Below are 14,643 nucleotides of genomic sequence, written 5' to 3' on the forward strand. Positions count from 1 at the left end.
GAGGGTGAAGTGCTTGAAAGGGTACAGCAGGGAAGAAAGGTTGCTGGTTCTTTGAAAGCAGTGATAAGAAACAGGGAAATGAGCATGCAAGTGAAAAAGTTACTACATGACAATATTGTGATACCAACTCTAACGTATGGAAGTGAAGCTTGGACGTTGTTGGAAGGACACAAGTCAAGAGTGAGAGCAGTGGAAATGGGTTATTTAAGAGGAGCCTGTGGAGTCACATGGAGAGACAGGCTGACGAATGAGGATATAAAGGAGCGTTGTGGTGTGGATGTGGATGTGATAGGACTCGTTATGAGGAACACACTGAGGTGGTTTGGCCATGTGGAGAGGATGGAGGGTGAAAGACTGACGAAGAGAGTGTATGTGAGTGAGGTGGAGGGGGAAGAGGGAGGGGGAGGCCGAGGATGAGATGGAGGGATGGGGTGGAGAGGTATATGAGAGAGGAGGGTGTGAATTGGAAGCAGGGCAGTGAAATGGCAGGGAACAGGGCGACTTGGAGGCGATTTGTTTGTGGCCACCCCAAACGGGATTGAGGCGTCTGGCAATAGATAGATAGATAGTAATGCCTTCTAAATGGAGCTGAGAATTTTTAAAAGATTGACAGTAAAATAAATGGATGTAAAGCCCATTTTACTCGTTACTCTTCTGTTAAACCTTCCCATTTACCTGCCTTCTTTTATAGTTCTGGATATTTTACATCCTGTGCCAAAGAAAACTATATTTATCTAAGCAGACGCCTTAATCCTGTAAGGGGTGGGCACTGACAAATCACCTACATGTCACCCTGCCCCTGCCATTTCACTGCCCTCTGCCCCAAAGAAAACTACACATGGATAATGATACCAGTGACTGATAATTGCTACAGAACTGGAAAGCAATACTAACCTTCGTTCCACTATGGCTTAACTTGATGTGTAGTACCAACTGCAGATATGTGGTTTAGTCCAGTCATGGATGGCGGCTAAATTGGTGAAGAGGTAGAAATGGCCAGAGTTGAGTCACCAGCAATGGCAATCCTTCTACTCCTGAAAACCATCCACACCACATTACTCACTAACTCAAGGATACTGTACTTGTCCATCTACCTATATATCTATTGCCAGACACCATAATCCCGTAATAGGTGGTCGTTTGGCTGCAAGTTAGTTATTTTATATGGAGGGAAACTAACCCACCACCAACCCACTTGCTGACACATAGGGAACATGTATGGGTTGGTTATATAGTTACCACCCAATGTTGTAAATGGTTTCCTGGCATCTAGGAAACTTTTTGGCTTGTCAATCAATGTAAAGCCACCTGAAAAAGAAAACAAGATTAACAAAAAGTGACAGAAAAGATGGCAGAAATAGGAAGAGATGAGGACAGACACAGAAAAATGAGAGAAAATGTCGCAGTCAAGCTCACCTGGCAACACACGTTTATATACGGTATTGTGATCCCTTGGTTATCATGCATAACTGGTACAAGGCTTGGTGTGTGATAAAGAACTTGCACAATAACAAAAGCACACTACCTATGGGATTTACCCTATAGTACTGGGCATCCCAAGTGCAATCCCAAATTTTCCCTTTGACAATAACACAGACCAACTAAATACATACCATACATTATGATATGCTGTGTATCAGAAACACACACAGGCATGGTTAGATTAATAGAAAGTGAAGACACAATAAGGAACACACACCATAGAAAGACCTGAGATGGGCTTGAAATAAGAGGTTCTCATACTAAGGGGTGGAGAAGTATCATTACTGGCAGTCGAATGGATTTGGAAGATGTGCAGACTGGCCTGGGAAGAAGGCAGAGTCCCGGAGGATTGGAAGTCAGGTATAATCATTCCCCTCTACAAAGGAAAAGGGGAAAAAGTGTATGGTAGGAGACCTACTGACAGAGTTAGGGAAATAACAGAGGAATTAGTTGAAGAACAGGGAGGTTTTAGGAAGGGATGAGGTTGTGCAGATCAGATATTCATTCTTAGGTCTTTAGTGAAGAAGTTTCTAGAGTACAGACAGAAGTTGTATGTGGCTTCACAGATTTGGAGAAAGCATGTGACAGGGTGGATAGACAAGGAATGTGGAAAGTATTAGGAATACATGGAATAAATGGGAAGTTGTTGAAAGCCATGAAGAGTATGTATAAGGGTGCTATGGCTGCAGTGTATGTGGATAGGGAACTGAGTGAATTGTTCTCTTTGAAGGTTGGATTGAAACAGGGACATGTCATGTCTCCATGGTTGTTCAATCTGTGTATGGATGGGGTTATAAAAGAGATACAAGGTAGGACAGCAGATGTTGGAGCAGCCCTAATGACAGAGGGCAGTGTGTGGAAACTCCCTGTACTGTTGTTTGCAGATGATATTGTGTTGTTAAGTGAAGATGAAGGGGAGCTGCTAGGCTTGTTGGATGAGTTTGGGGGAGTGTGTAAGAAACAGAATCTAAAGGTGAATGTAGGGAAGAGTAAAGTTATGGTCTTTGAGAGAAGTGAAGTCAGTGAATGCAGAGTGAGATTGGATGAGGAGGAAATGGAAAATGTGCGTGCATTTAAGTACCTGGGTAGTGTGATGAGTAAAGATGGAAGTTTGGAGGATAAAGTGCTTGAAAGGGTACAACAAGGAAGAAAGGTTGCAGGTTCTTTGAGGGCAGTGATAAAAAAACAGGGAAGTGAGCATGGAGGTGAAAAAGTTACTGCATGACAGTACTGTGATAACAACCATCATATGGAAGTGAAGCTTGGACCTTGTTGGAAGGGCACAAGTCAAGAGAGAGGGCAATGGAAATGAGTTATTTGAGAGGAGCATGTGGAGTCACATGGAGAGACAGACTGACAAATGAGGATGTGAAGGAGCGTTGTGGTGTAGATGGGATAGGAAGCGTTACGAGAAGCAATCTGAGGTGGTTTGGTCATGTGGAGAAGATGGAGAGTGACACTAACGAGGAGTGTGTGTGTGTGTGAGGTGGAGGGAGGGCAAGGCCAAGGATGAGATGGTGGGAAGGAGCGGAGAGGAACATGAGAACGGGGTGTGTAAGCTGGGAGCATGGCGTTGGACAGGGCAACATAGAGGCAATTTGTTTGTGGCCATCCCTTATGGGATTAAGGTGTCTGGCAATAGATAGATAGACAGAGCAGCAGTAGCTGGTAAATTATTTTTTTCAGTTTTACAATCCTTTATTATAGCACATATTCTCACATTCATGCATCTTTGGAGTTTATATGATATCATACAAATACTGTGTGTTCTTCATTACTGTCTGATAGTTAATGCAATTATTATATGCATTCTGTAACCAGGATTTGCAACACATTTCCTGTCACTATTGTATTTGTCACTATTATATTTGATTTCTGTATTTTCAACGATGTTTTTATTACGTTTCCAGGTGTCAAAAACACAATAATTGTGTTATGATTTTATGGAACTTTATATTTAACATCTGCACTTCTGGCAAACTCTGAATATCATTTAAACTCCTGTCTGTCAAAAAAAAAATAATAATAATAAAATACAAAAATAACAATAATCACAATAATACTTTCAGTATGAATTATTAAATTTTGCACTTATTTACAGTTTCCAAGCATTTTCAGTGTTAGATATTGAAACTTCACTGACAGGTCAACTTGGGAAATATCAAGAAATAGGACCTCCTTTCCCACCCTAGGGCAAAGTGAGGAGTGGCAACATCCAGACAGCCCAAATCTGCCCAATCCAATGGGTTATACTTCCATACGTTCATCATTCAAGCCCCCAGAATCCTGGCTCTATCGGATACGCTAAAAACATTCACCATGTTCTGTAGCTTCACACGAACGTATCCAATAGAGTCAATCCAGACGATACCACGCTAAAAAGGGGTGCCAAATCCCTGATCATGCACTTCTCCTCACAACATCCATCCAGCCAGCTCGATCTCTTGTCAGTTTCCTAGCCTCACAGACTTCCAAACCTCTCTTCCTCACACTCATCCACCATATCTCTCCACCTTCTCCTTGGCCTACCTCACCTCCTCCCTCCTTCAAATTCACTCAGCTATACCTTTTTCACCACTCTATTGTTATCCATTCTCTCCACTCAGTACACTCTCTTCGATTCTGGTGTCCACCAACTTCCTCACTCCACATCTTTCACGAATCACATTATTTCGTATCTATCCACCTTCGGTGCTCCACATACATTTCTTAGCAGTCTCATCTTAGTTGCTCTCACTCTTGACTTTTCATTTTCATGCCACATTGCAGTTTCATGTTAAAGTTGGCAGTAACACTCCTTCATGTAAGCCTCATGCAGCTGCAACTCTCAATCCTCTGTTTTTTATCAAGGCCTTCATTGCACCAGCTACTTTTCCTTGTCACCCTACTTTCAACTTCTTTTGCACATTTTCCTCTCTTTTCTATCACTGTACCCAAGTAACTGAACTCTTTCACCAATTCCAGTCTCTCTCGATTCACTGCAACATAGCACTGGGAGTAACCTTCTCTCTCAATAACCATCACTTTTCTCTTTTCTACATTTATTCTCAAGGTGCAATGCTCACAGTCCATGATTCCAGTTGTTTCCTACCGTCAACAACATAATTTTTTGACCATATTACAAACATGATTGTCACAAATGTGTTGTCTCCAGCATTATTATTAAGCCTGCTACCGCTACACCATAATATCAATAAGAGTTCTGTCTTCTTTCCCATACACTGTCACTGAGAGTACCTTGTTCCTAGGGCTCTCAACAAGCACCCCAAGTTTGTAAATTTAAAGCTTTCCTTATGTAATGCCCTTCATCTTTCCAGTGATTAACACAGCTGCTTTATGTACCTAGTGCCTGTTGCCATTAAAGACGACAACGCAGTGACCTGGCTCATGTATTCCTCTACAAGAGTGGACAGAACAGTCGCAGACTCTTGTGTCTCTGCAAACAACGGAAAAGTTCCCATCTGGAGGGAAGAACTACTGCTTAGATCGAAAATATCTGTGCCCGGATGCACAAACGGGCCTTAAGGCTACACACGGCCTTAAGTCGTGTAGTTTAAGACCGTGGGTCGCTAAGGCCCATGCAAGAAGCACCAGCAGGAGGGTAAGCCTCAGTAAGGCCGCCTCAGCCGCTGAGGCTGGGTCGGAGCAGCCTTACCGTATTGACACCTGTAAATAAAGTAACTCCGATTTGATATTCTCTGTAGCACAAATCGGAGAGTGCTGTTGATTGGAGACATGAATGGCAAAGTTGGGAATGTACGAGTGGATGGAGTGGTTGGTCAGTGGGGTGTGCCAGCTGACGTAGATGGGAATGGAAGTGCCTTGGTGGACATCTGTGCTTGTAAGGGGTTGGCAATAGCCAACACCTACTTTCGGCATAAGATGATCCACCGGTATACATGGAGAGTAATGAGGAGGATGGATGGTGAACTTGTTGAACGAAAGGCAATGATAGACTACGTGTGTGTGGATGAGCGAATGAGAAGACAAGTGATGGATGCAAGAGTGTGGAGAAGGTGGGGGAATGGAGTCTCGGACCATCACTTAGTGATGGCCAAGGTAGAGCTGCAAAGAAAGTGGTTGAGGAGACGAAGGGGAAGACAGGAGGAAGTAACTCCTGTGAGAAGAGTGGAGAAATTGCAAGATAGTGAGAAAATGACAGAGTATAAGAGCACAGTGGAAGAAAGACTGGGAAGGTATGAGCTAGAGCAGATGGAAGGGGTGGAAGACGTATGTAAGATATTCACGGAAGAGATAGGCGCAGCGTGTGAGGCGGTTTGTGGAGTGAGGAGGAGATGCAAGGGTGTGAAAGGGACAGCATGGTGGAATGATGAGGTGAAACGAGCTGTGGAACAAAAGAAGAAGGCATATAGTGAATGGTTAGCGAGTAGAGGTAGGGGAGAAGATGAGAGAGAGAAGAGAGAGGTATATGTGAGCAGGAGAAGGGAGGTTAAGAGACTGGTGAAGGAGAGTAAGATGAAAGTGGATGAGGAGTTTGGGAGGAATCTGAGTGTAAAATGGAGGGAGAGTAAGAAATTGTTTTGGAAGGAGGTAAAGAAAGTAAGGCAGTGTGATAGGGGAAATAGTAGGGGAGTGAAAGATAGGAATAATAGACTGTTGGTGGAGAAGAGAGAGAGAAACTGAGGAGATGGAAAGAGCACTTTGAGGATTTGTTGAATGTGGAGTGATAGCAGTGCGAGTATAAGTGGTTGGAGAATGGCTGGGAGAAGAAGAGATGAGAGGAGGGAGGAAGAGATCAGTGGGGCGGAAGTAGTGGAAGCGATGAAGAATATTAAGTTGGGAAAGGCCCCAGGAATTGATGGAGTGTGTGGTGAAATGCTTAGGTATGGGGGTGAGATTGTTGTGGAGTGGATATGGAAGTTGTGTAGATTGGCTTGGGAAGAGGGAAGGGTTCCAGAGGACTGGAAATCAGGTATAATTGTTCCTTTATACAAAGGAAAAGGAGAGAGAGAAGTATGTGGTAACCATAGGGGTATTTGCCTACTTAGTGTGACTGGTAAAATATATGGTAGAATACTCACTGATAGGGTTAGGCATATGACAGAGGAGCTAGTTGGAGAAGAACAAGGGGGATTTAGGAAGGGAAAAGGGTGTGCAGATCATATATTTGTTCTAAGATGTTTAGTGGAGAAGTATCTAGAGAAGGGAAGGAAAGTGTATGCTGCCTCATGGACTTGGTGAAAGCTTATGACAGAATAGATAGGCAAGGTATGTGGAAGGCATTAAGAATATATGGAGAGGAGGGGAAATTGCTGAGTGCTGTGAAGAGTATGTACGAGGGAGCTAGGGTTACGGTGCGAGTGGATGGTGAGCTGAGTGAGTTCTTTGATATCAATGTGGGACTGAAACAGGGTTGTGTGATGTCTCCATGGCTGTTTAATATATACATGGATGGGGTTGTAAAGGAGGTGCAGGGTAGGGCAGTGGATGTGGGGGTGGCTCTAATGAATGAGGGTGAGATTTGGAAGCTTCCAGTGTTGCTGTTTGCTGATGATACAGTACTGTTGAGTGAAGATGAATGGGAGTTGCAAGGTTTGGTGAATGAATTTGGGACAGTGTGTAGGAGGAGGAATCTGAAAGTTAATGTAAACAAAAGTAAAGTTATGGTGTTTGAGAGGAATGAAGTCACAGAGTGTACAGTGAGGATATGGAGAATGTGAGTGCATTCAAGTACTTCGGTAGTGTGATGAGTAAGGATGGAACTTTGGGGGATGAAGTGCGTGAAAGGGTACAGCAGGGAAGGAAGGTTGTTGGTACACTGAAAGCAGTGATGAGAAATAGGGAGGCGAGTATGGAAGTTAAGAAGTCACTGCATGATAGTATTGTGATCCCTACCCTGACGTATGGAAGCGAGGCATGGACCTTGCAAGAAGGAAACAAGTCAAGAGTGAGAGCAGTGGAAATGAGCTACTTGAGAGGAGCATGTGGAGTGACGTGGAGGGCCAGGTTGACGAATGAAGAAGTGAAGGAACGCTGTGGGGTGGATGTGGATGTGGTTGAGAAGATTAGGAGGAATACACTGAGGTGGTTTGGACGTGTGAAGAGAATGGAGAATGAAAGACTGACTAAGAGGGTGTATGTAGGTGAGGTGGAGGGAGGGAGAAGGAGAGGTAGACCGAGGATGAGGTGGAGGGATGGAGTTGAGAGGTATATGAGGGAGGGGGGGGTGAGTTGGGGGGAGGGTAGTCAAATGGTGGGTGACAGAGCGACTTGGAGGCGTTTTGTCTGCGGCCACCCTTTGCGGGATTAGGGCGTCGGGCTATAGATACATAGATAGACAAATCGGACCCAACTTGTTATTGTTTGCCTCGGCATGGAGTTGATGGTTGCCTATGAACTAGATCGTGCTTTGCGAAGGGAATGGAGGTTTCTTTGGCGTTTTGTCTGCGGCCACCCTTTGCGGGATTAGGGGGTCGGGCTATAGATAGATAGATAGACAAATCGGACCCAATTTGTTATTGTTTGCCTCGGCAAGGAGTTGATGGTTGCCTATGAACTAGATCGTGCTTTGCGAAGGGAATGGAGGTTTCTTTGAGCTACTGAACCCCTGTAACATAAATGATGAACTTGTATTGAGACAATATCGCCTCCCCAGGAGCGAATTCCTTCATTTAACAGAACTTAAGCCTCAAATTGGGAGTGTCACGTTACACTGCCATGCCATTCTTGCCTACACAACAATTTTGGGGAACCCAGAGGTTCTACGCTAGTGGGAATTTTCAGTGTTGTTGGAGGGTGGTATTCATGAGTCAAGTGTATGCAAAGTGATATCACGTGTGACAGACACTTTATACAGAAAATGACTGAGAAAAATTAAGATGCCCAGTGGTTTGCTGAGAAGGACAGAGACGAGGGTTTCCACAGAATAAATAAATTTCCTGAAGTATTTGGGTTCCCATGGGAAGGGAGGGGAAGAATACATCCCCAGTATCCCTGCTTGTAAGGGGCAACTAAAAGGGGCGTTTTTGTCTCCAGTCTTTCTGTTCTTATTGCCCTCTTCTGTCTTCCATTCTACCCCCTTTTCTTGATGTTTGTGTGTTTCTTATGGTCTTTATTTTCCCTCCACTATGCCATGCAGCCATATTATGATTTGGTGATAATTCATCATTATTCCTAACTTCCTAAAGTGCTTGGAGCAATGGATTGAACCCTAATACCAATTAAGGCCTCAGATCACACAGAACGTATTTGTCAGCCGCAAACGGTTTCATTCACTGGCTGTGCAAGTTGTTTGTGACAGCAAGAAAATGATAATGAGCTGTAATTACAGATATCCTGGCAGCACTCATGCTGCCTATATCTGGGCTAATTCTAACCACCAGAGATCTGAATCAAGGTGTCTATGGTGACATTTTTATGCCAGGTAATTGTGGTTGCTGATTACTTTGTTTAAAGTTAGACAATGGTTAGGTAAAACATGGCAAACATAATAAGTTCCCGTTCATATTGCTATTTTATTTCTTTACTCCTAAACCCTCTCATCTTACTATTGTTTTAAAGGTTGTGTGGGTGTATTGCTCTTCATCACTAATATTGGGACGTCTTGTCATTGCACCCAAGATTTTCAATTAATTACCCGCACTTCACATGCTTATCCTAGACTGTTGTGTTTTTGTTACCGGCATTGTGTGAAATAAGGTATTGTATAGAACGCCTAGGAATTCTATAGAATGACCAACATTTTTTGGCAAAGTTAGAAATAAGTATTTCATTCTGACTTTATATATTTTACCTAACCTGGTATTCTGTAGAATGTGTAACATTTTTATGGCAAACTATAATGTAATAAACAACAAGGGGTTAGGCTGGGATAATGTAGGTTTGGTTAGGTTAGGCTAGGTTAGGTTAATAAGAACGTTATGTTAAGCACTTACCTAAATTAACCTAACCTACCGCAATCGAACTTAAACGTAACCCAGACCATCCCAGCCTAAACCAACCGCAGCCTAAATTAACCTAACGTACTGAAATGACTGAGTTCACAGTTTGCCGGTTTGCTGCAGTTTGATCGTTTCTCACGTTGCCTAAAATAAACACGGTAATCTACAGAATACCAAGGAAATGTGTACAGATGATTTTATCTTATACCTTGGCTTGAAGTTTACCTACGGTAGGCGTTCCATACAGTGACGGGTTTCCACTATGACGGAGACATAAACACTCCTATCGCCTCTCACCCCCAGCTGATTCATGAAGGTCTGTGATTGGCCCAGTGTTTGTGTTCTGCCGTCTGATTGGTCGGTACGGTCGCAGCTGACGTACTAGATTTCCCCCAAAACATTCCCTACAGTTAAGGCCAGCCTTAGCTAAGACCAATGCACGAAACTCAAGTCAGCCCTAAGACAAAGCAACGGGTCGTCGTGCATGGGCCTTAGAGGCAGCCGCAGGGCCGCCTTTAATATTTCATATAAGGCCAGCCTTAAGGCTGCCATCCGACGGAGTTTTGTGCATCCCAGCCCTGATTCTACAATATCTGCCACGCTGCTTTGCATCGTCAGCTGACCGGGGTGTTTGTTTACATTCGTCAGTACGGCTCGAGTACTGTTTTTGCGGGGCCACTTTGGCTTAAGCCAAAGAGCGAAGCCAGGCTTGAACCTCAGGCCTCACAAAAACGCGCCTTAAGTCTGGGTGGGGCTGGTAGCACAGAGGTATATAAGACTCTATGAGAGGACTATTTCCAGTAATCTAACCATCATAGCGTCAGCTGACACATGGCAGAACTCATAGTCCTATTCAAGTCCTGATAAATGTTCCTCTATAATATTGTACTTACCTTTAGACCAGGCTCTTTTGTCAGATCGCCTACCATTACCATTGTCAGAATCAAACGTATAATAATAATCGAACAAAATAGGAACATGACCACATCTAAGAAGCGGGCATAAAGAGTGAACATTACCAATCCTGTCCTCTTCAGTTGATAAAACTAGATCCGGGGTATTACCAGAGGATACAAATGTTGGAAAGTCAACCCACAGTTATAAACCCAGAGTGTCGATGCAATTGGTATAACTTAAAATAAGGAGGTCATAATTAAGAAACAAAGCATCATCCCTTAACCAATCGAAGTGTCCTAGGATCACAACCTCTTTTTTTAACAAATTTGTTCCATAAAGTTTGTCAAAGTAAGATCATCCTCTAAGGTGTTTGGAGGAGGACGGCACACAACTACTATATAGCAATTCAGGGTTGGTAAATGTACTATATGGACACTGCGGCAAATAGTTTCTAGGAATAAAAGAGATATTTTCCTTAATATATAAACATACTCCATGTTTCTGAAGATCTCCAGCAGCATCAGTTCGAGCTATAGGATGATAACCTTTTACTGGTGGAAAGAAATCAGAAATACTGGGCAGTAGCCAAGTCTGTAATGGCCATAATATCTATACTATGATCGTGTAAAAGATATGTAACTAAGTTAAGCTTATTGACTAGACTATATTTAAATTACAAAGGCACATTCTAATACTGAAAAACAAATTACTTACTAGTTGTCTAGTAAAGTTCTTTACAAGTTTAAAGAACTATTACCCTCTCCTGCAGTACATTGAATGTCAGCAATATGTCGTTAGAAGAACCATTACAGACGAGAAGGAAAAAATATGTTTCTTCAGCTAGAATAAATCAGGCTAGTTCCCCAGCTGGGAATTTGCTCAAGTCAGACAAGCTTTTCAGAGCTCAAACATAGAGTTTAAGACAGAATTCCTCAGGAGACGAATATTTTTTAATTCATATAGCCCCAGAATTACATAAAGTTGTTAACCTACTAAGATAAACACATGCCAGCTCACATTTGGGTGAAATAACAGCAGATGTTTCCATATTAAAGAGAACCCTGTTAGCTAGCCTAGAAAACTCAGAATGGGCCACAGATAATGGAAGTGTCACCAATGCATGTCGTTGACAGATTTGGTTGTATAGCTGCTGTATGCAAATTGCCAGAAAAGTCTTAAAAATCGCAAAAACATTACCATATTGTTACGTCCCTGTCCCACACTCCCACAGGCTCCAACAGCAGTAGTTCAGTAGAATAAGGACGTTGCCCTGTGAGTTGTTCTTCCTCTGGTCAGCTTTTCGGTGTGCAACAACAACATCGGCTCAGGCGTGGTAAATAAACACTAGCTTCTCAAGTTTGTGGTCTTTATTCACCGAATAATTACACGTAATACTTGCTGACAACACTTCACTGTTTTCACAAATACTGGAGCTACACAACCTCCACTAACTGTACTGACACAGAACTAAACTCAAACAGAACTGAAAACTCCTCTAGTCCTTTCCTCATCCTAATATAAGCCTCCTAAATACAAGAATGATATACTAGTCTCAAAAAAAACAAGTTACCAACTTGGAGACATCCAAAATATCCAGAGTTTTCTTGCACTACATAACACTCTAAATTATTTAGCATACAAATTGAGATAAAAATTATATAATTTAACAAACAATTGCATAAATAAAACATTATAGAGAAAAAGAGCACAAAAAAATGCACAACTTATAAAATACCTTCGCTCACAAAAAGCAAGCTAACTGGCAACTCTGACATGTAACTGAACTACGAGAATTACTAAGAACCATCCACTACTACTAAACTTGCAAATCCTGCTTCTCAACACTACCCCCTCCCTAGTCCTTTGTCGTCCCGATAAAACTACACAATGTCTACAAACATAATCCTTAATTCAAACTAAATATCTAATTAAACACAAACTAATCCTTCAACTTATCAGGTCTTCTCCAATGCCACTTCCAACGGCGTCCCTGCTCTTCCACACGGTCCACTCCTCCTGGAATGTCTTGGATCTCTACCTGATGTACTTCTCTTGGGAAACTGTCTCCGTCCTAATGTATTTCAGCTCCTTGGTCCTCCTCAACATCCTCCGCTGCAGGAGGGCACAATTCCTCAGAGACGTCCCAGCTGTACTGTCCTGGTCCATACCACCGTTGGAAGAGATTTCCTGCCTCCCTGAATCTGGCATGTTACGTCTGATAGGCGGCCCACAGGCTCTGCAGCTTCGGTGACTGTCCCTTCTTTTGCTGAGAATTGTATTGTCAAACTCTGTCACCATCCTTGATGCTCACCTCACTTGCCTTGGCATCATACTTGTGATTCATCACTTCCCCTGAAAACTTCAAGGCATCTCGCACTTGATGATGTACTGTACCTCAGCCAGCCTTTCCTGAAGATGCTTTGCATAGCTGGAGGTATCTGTAGACAGCTCTTCACCAGGTGGTTTTCTCATTAACATGTCAACAGGTAAATGTAACTCGTGGCCCAGCAACAGTTTTGCAGGGGTGTAGCCAATAGATTCGTGGGATGCAGACCGATATGCCATCAGCAACGTAGGTAATTTCTGGTCCCATTCTGTCTGTCCCTTTATGCAGTACTTGGCCAGTTCTTGTCCCAGGATCCAGTTGAATTTCACTACCATTCCATCTGACTCTGGGCTTCATGGGGTCATCCTGGTCTTCTTGATCCCCAGTAACTTGCAGCACTCACGGAACACAGCAGACTCGAAGTTTCTACCCTGGTCTGAACGTAGCTCTTGTGGCATTCCAAAACGACAGAAAAACTGGTTGACCAACACCTGAGCAACAATCACAACTTTTTGATTGGTGATGGCGTAGGCTTCTGGCCACTTTGACGCAGTCCATGGCAAAATATATATAACGGTTTCCTCTTTCAGTGAGTGGCAGAGGTCCAGCAGTGTCCACCGCAACTCTTTCCATCGGTGCATCCACTTGGTACTGAAGGAGAGGGGCACAACCACGTTTCTTGGGTCCCTTCTTGGCATAGCATACACCACAGGTCCGACACCACTCTTCAACATCCTGACGGAAGCCAGTCCGGTAGAACCTCTGTCGCAGCCAACTTAGAGTTTTCTTCACTCCCAGGTGCCCACTAGTGATCTGGTTTTGAGACTCATTCAAGATCTCAGGCCCCATATTCTTTGGAACCACCAGTCACCAATGCTTGCTGAGGCCATCAGGTGTCTCCTACTGATGCTCCAATAGTCCACTGTTGAAACGAAGAAGGCCCCATTGACTCCAGTAGCTCGTAGTCACAGGGCTGAAGTTGGAAACCTCTTCCCAAGATGGTCACACTGCACTCCACTGCAATAACTTTAGCAATGGTTGTAAATCTGTACACCCACACACTGTTATCCAGCACATCAAAACCCAGCGCTTCGCTAGACTGAACATGAGAAATAGGGGAACATTCCCACAATCCGAACAATTTGAATGTACATCACCTCGTCAGTCCGACACCCTGCCTCTCCCTAGGTTTGAAACGAGGCTCTTCCAGTCCTCCATCCCCTCTCATCTCCCCCTCATCCCTCCTCCATCCCCCACCACACTCAGCACTGCCTATGTCTCCCACCCTGTCCCCCTGCCCACTCCCACCCCTGGTTGTCTACCTCTCAATCCCCCGACCCTCCCCTACCTCCACTTGTCACCCGTGTGTGTGTGTGTGTGTGTGTGTGTGTGTGTGTGTGTGTGTTCTTACCTAATTGTATCTTTACAGGAATACGTCAAGCTCGTACTGTCCCATGTATTAAACCATTTTAATCATATACCTTAAATTTATGAAAAGTTTTGGTACACACCATTTCATTCAGTAGTGCAATCCACTGCTCAATAGCCCTATTTGGGAAACTAAGTTTCCTTCTGTCTTTATCGCCTCTTTTTTTTTATGTATTTTTTTGCAGTGTCCTCTTGCAGATGCTTCCCCATAGGTTATATATTCATTTAGTCTATTTTCTCTTTCCCTGAGATGCATTTATATAGCATAATCATGCCTCCTCTTTTGCTTCTTTCCTCTAGTGTTGGTAGATTCAGTTTTTCTAGTCTTCCTTCATGGTATAGATACCTTAAGCTTGGTACCCATCTTGTAGCTGCCCTTTGTATTTTTTCTATCTTATCTATGTGATTTTTGAGATGAGGATTCCAGACTACTGATGCATACTCCAGGGTTGGTCTGATGAATGATGTCACTATATCTCTGAATGTCTTCATTTATATATGTTAATGATGTTCTCATATTAGCAAGCTGTATATACATATTACATACCTTCTCACTGATGTGGTCAGCTGGAGATAGTCTCTTATTGATAATCACTCCTAGGTCCTTCT

Source organism: Coenobita brevimanus, chromosome 111, assembly GCF_032717465.1.
Source record: "Coenobita brevimanus isolate Jiangsu-jjx chromosome 111, ASM3271746v2, whole genome shotgun sequence".
NCBI lineage: Eukaryota > Metazoa > Arthropoda > Malacostraca > Decapoda > Coenobitidae > Coenobita > Coenobita brevimanus.